General features: G+C 43.1%; 1 non-coding gene across 1 annotated transcript; it reads right to left on the bottom strand.

The window, feature by feature from the left end:
- Nucleotides 1–311: 311 nt before the first annotated feature.
- On the bottom strand, nucleotides 312–382 carry TRNAG-GCC (transfer RNA glycine (anticodon GCC)). Its single transcript has one exon. It is a non-coding gene; the product is annotated as a tRNA-Gly (tRNA).
- Nucleotides 383–4981: the final 4599 nt, after the last annotated feature.

The raw sequence follows: 4981 nt of genomic DNA, 5'->3' as shown, positions 1-4981 counted from the left end.
ATTACTTAGCCTCTCATGCAAGGTTGTGCTTAGCATGGCGTCCGGTATAGAGTTGTTGTTAGCTCCAGTGGAGTCAGCCCTTGATCGTGGCAACCTCATGCACAACAGAATGAAACACTGCCCGGTCTTGTGCCATTCCCAACCAATCAGATCATTGTGATCCATAGGGTTTTCATTGGTTGATTTTCAAAAGTAGATTGCCAGGCCTTTCTTCCTAGTGTATCTTAGTCTGGAAGCTCCACTGAAACCTGTTCAGCATCATAGCAACAAGCAAACCTCCACTGACAGATGGGTGGTAGCTGTGCATGATGTACATTGGCCAGGACTTGAATCTGGGTCTCTCGCATGGCAAGTGAGAATTCTACCACTGAACCACCAATGCCTCCTGTATATAAAAAAAAAATATAATGCTCAATAAATATTAGCTGACTCTTCCCCCTCCCTTAGCCTCCCTCACTCTATATGCCCTAACACATACATACATATACCTGCCTTTCCCAACCAGGACCCTGGAGGCCTGGATTAAAGTGGAATTAGAAAGTAGATAAAGAGACCCATCTACTCCCTGCTATTCCTCCTTTCCCTTCCCCACCCCCACCTCCAAGAGAAGACCCAGAAGCCTATTCCCTTCCCCACCCCACATAACAGCAATTACAGGGAACACTTATCAAGCACTTCCTCTGTGCCAGATGCTGTGCTAAGCACCTTTCACGTACTATCCCACCAGTCCAGGAGGCAGGTCAGGCCATCCCAGGGGTCCCAGCTGGCCAGTCTATAAGGATACCTTCTAGGACTCCCACAGAAACCCTGGTGGGGTAGTGGTTAAATGCTGTGGCTGCTAACCAAAAGGTTAGCGGTTTGAATCCACCAGGCGCTCCTTGGAAACTCTATGGGGCAGTTCTACTCTGTCCTACAGTTGCTATGAGTTGGAATTGACTTGACGGCAATGGGTTTGGTTTGGCTTTTGGTAGGACTCCCACAGTCCCAAAGCCCAACCCCTTTAGACAACACCAACCCCAAAGCTCCCCAAGCATTGTTTTCTGAGCCTGGAAATTCCTGAGAGGGCAGGAGAGAGAAGTGGTGTTCACACCCCACACCTGTAGCCTTTACATTCTGTACCCTCCCAAACACCAGCTTTTTGCATCTTCAGAAGATAATTCAGATCTTTTTTTCCTGAACTGATAAAACAGTGTTCCTTAAATCAAAAACACTTAAAATGACACTTACCAAAGTCATTCTTTTGTTGCCTGTTGGCTGGTTTATCAACTTTGCTTATCAGTTATACGTCTTACTGATTTTGACAAATTGGAAATACTATAACAGCTTTCTAGCCTTTCATAAATATATAGGCCCCCAACTCTGCAACTTGAAAGGAAAGGAAATTATCCACTTAAATAGACTTCAGTTGTTTTGCCCATCAACTTCCTTTTCCCTCCCTCTCTCTCTTTCTATTCATATTAACATAATTTCATATGACGTCTCCAAGCGGCATTTCCACTATAATTAATTGCTTTTCACTCAAAGTGACACATCTAAAAAGTGAACAAGCACAAAGAAAGATATGTTTAAGAAACTGAGAGGTCTGCTAACTTTGCTGCTGATTGCTGTGAAAATGAGTAGCTCCTCTTTGTTGCTGTTGTTAGGTGCCGTTGAGTTGATTCCCACTCATAGCAACCCTATGCACAACAAGAACGAAACACTGCCCAGTCCTGCACCAACCTCACAATTGTTGCTATGCTTGAGCCCACTATTGCAGCCACTGTGTCAATCCATCTCGTTGAGGGTCCTTCTCTTTTTCAATGAAGCTCTACTTTACCAAGTATGATGTCCTTCTCCAGGGACTGGTCCCTCCTGACAATGTGTCCAAAGCACGTGAGGCACAGTCTCACCAACCTTGCATCCAAAGAGCGTTCTGGTTGTACTTCTTCCAAGACAGATTTGTTCATTCTTTTGGCAGCCCATGGTATATTCAATATTCTTCACCAACACCACAATTCAGAGGCATCAATTCTTCTTTGGGCCTCTTAATTCATTGTCCGGCTTTTGCATGCCTGTGAGGCAACTGAAAACACCATGGCTTGGGTCAGGTGCACATTAGTCATCAGGGTGACATCTTTGCTTTTTAACATTTTAAAGAGATCTCTTGTAGCCGATTTGCCCAATGCAATGTGTCATTTGATTTCTTGACTGCTGCTTCCATGGGTGTTGATTGTGGATCCAAGTAAAGTGAAATCCTTGACAACCTCAATGTTTTTTCCACTTATCATGATGTTGCTTATTGGTCCAGTAATGAGGATTTTTGTTTTTTTTATATTGAGGTATAATCATACTAAAGTCTGTGGTCTTTGATCTTCATCAGTGAGTGCTTCAAGTCTTCACTTTCAGCAAGCAAGGTTGTGTCACCTGCATAACGCAGGTTGCTGATGAATCTTCTTCCAATCCTGATGCCCCGTTCTTCAGAATTAACCACTGAAAACCTTATGAATAGCTCCTTTTTAGAAAACAGGAACTCTCAAGGATTAAAGAAGTTTGCCTCACTTAGAAAACAGACTACAAGTAATGGATCTAAAATGTTATCAATTGTTGCCTCTAAGTGACGGAGTTATGAATGTTTCCCCGATTCCAACGCTTTTCTGAGCTTTCCACATTTTAAAAAATAAGCAATAATTATTTTTATAATGAAAAGGAAAAAAATAGTACACTCGAAGTAATGGCTGCTGAGATGAAGACATATATCTAACAAGTCATTTCCCATTTCTCACTTCCCGTCTCTTTGAGGAACAACATCAGGGCAGAGGAAGGAGAAGGCTGTGTCATCAGGGCCTTGCCCAGTGGACATCCAGGGCATAACAACTGGTCTCTCTATTCGCCTAGAGCAACAGAGGAAGGAGAGCCAGGAATAGGAGGAAATGGAATATGTGCCTTTGCCATGAGTTCAGACGAGCTGGATGGTGCCCAGCTACCATTACTAAACATTTTGATCAAAGATTCTACAAGAAATGCAGTACAGTATTTTAAATTCTTATAGACTCCAGACTTTCTGGAGCCATGGAGACTGGATGAACCCCTAAAACTGCTGCCCTAAGGTAATCTTTAAACCTTAAATCAAAAATATCCCCTGAAGTTGTCTTAAAACCAAACACTAGTTTAGCTTAACTAGTAAAAAAAAAGTCTGCCTCGAGCATTATGCTCTTTTAAGATCTATACCCATTGCTGTGGAGTTGATTCTGACTCATAATGACCCTACAGGACAGAGTACAACCGCCCCATAGGGTTTCCAAAGAGTGGCTGGTGAATTCAAACTGCTGATGTTTTGGTTAGCAGCCATAACTCTTAACCACTGTGCCACCAGATCTACAGCTCCAAGATCTATCATTACAGGATCATATTGACAACAGCAACTCAAAAGACTGGACAGGAACCTTAGGGGGCAGTAAACTCATGTTAATGGGGGAAGTACAACTCAGAAAAGGAGGGTGAGAATGGTTGTACAACTCAAAGAATGTAATCAATGTCACTGAATTGTACATGTAGAAACTGTTGAATTGGTATATATTTTGCTGCATATATTCTCAACAACAACAACAAAAAGAGGCCTTTCCTCCAATAAACAGATGGAAACTTAGAGGTTGCATAACTTGTTCAGAGACACAAAGTCAAAATTAGGATTGGTCTCTGTCTCTAGATCATCTACTCATAAACCAAATGAGTTGCGGTCGAGTTCACTCATGGAGACCCTATGTGTGTCAGAGTAGAACCGTTTCCCATAAAGTTTTCCATGGCTGATTTTTCAGAAGTTGATCATTAGATCTTTCTTCCAAGGAGTCTCTGGATGGACCCGCATCTCCAACCCTTCAATTAACTGTGAAGTGTGTTAACTATGTGCACCACCCAGGGACTCCTATATGCCCACAGAATTGTGTTATACCTTTCTATTTGCTCAGTTCCATTAAGTAATGAGAGATTGCTCTTGGCCATTATAGAAACACAGCCTTTCATAAGGAAGAGGTTCAAGACATGAACAGGCCACTGTCTACTGTTTCCGTAGGCTTAAAGGGTTGTTACGTGTCTGTGCCATTGCTGCTAGGAGAACCTTGGCAGTGCTGATTGGCAGTCCATGGTTACCCTCCATGGATCACATCAGTTCCGTCACAAAACACATCACACCCTGGCAAGTGCCATACCAAGGTCCAGCTGACTGTGTTGAGGCCCTTTAAGTTCTGGCTGAGAGCTCCCAGGGAGAAGGTAGGATTGGCTTCAGAGCTCAGCTGGTCTGAACCTCTCAGCAAAGGACAGGGTAGGTTTCACTCTGGGAAGGGAAGGGCTAAAGGGCAGGAAGCAAGGAAGAGGACTAGAGTCAGGCCCCTGAAGAGATGGAGATGGAATACAAAGTCTGAATTCCAAGGCAGGAACAAGAAAAGAGGAGACCAGCCCTTTTCTATTACTGAGCTGCCTTTTGGATTCAAGCCACCCAGATTACTCCAGGTTTGTCTCTCACCTTGTCTTCTTAGTGTCTCCCTGACTCCACCAGCCTCTGATCTCCTAGCACCTATCTTGACTCTCACCTCTTGGGTCTTCCTGGTTTTAATACCTGTTTACTGCCTCTGCTCATGCATTTCTTCATTTGTTCTTTCACTTATTCTTCTGTTCATTCATTCATTTAATATATTCTAGAGGTTAAGAGCACAGACTCTGGAAGCATACTGCCTGTATTCAAATCCCAGCTTTGTCCCTTACTAGGCTGTGTGACCTTGGACAAGTTACTCAGCCTCTCTGTGCCTCCTTCTCTCCATCTCTAAAATCAAAATAAAAATGGTGTCTACCTGAAAGGGCTACTAGAAGATTAAATGATGTAAATCTATATGTTAAGTGCCTAGAACGACACTTGGCGCATAGTCAGCACTCAAAGTATGTTAGCCATGATAATCCACTCATTCATTCTTTCAGCAAACATTCCTTGAGTACCTACATCACATCAGGC

This window comes from Elephas maximus, chromosome 9 (assembly GCF_024166365.1).
Source record: "Elephas maximus indicus isolate mEleMax1 chromosome 9, mEleMax1 primary haplotype, whole genome shotgun sequence".
Lineage (NCBI taxonomy): Eukaryota > Metazoa > Chordata > Mammalia > Proboscidea > Elephantidae > Elephas > Elephas maximus.
This window is presented reverse-complemented; position numbering and strand designations above follow the sequence as displayed.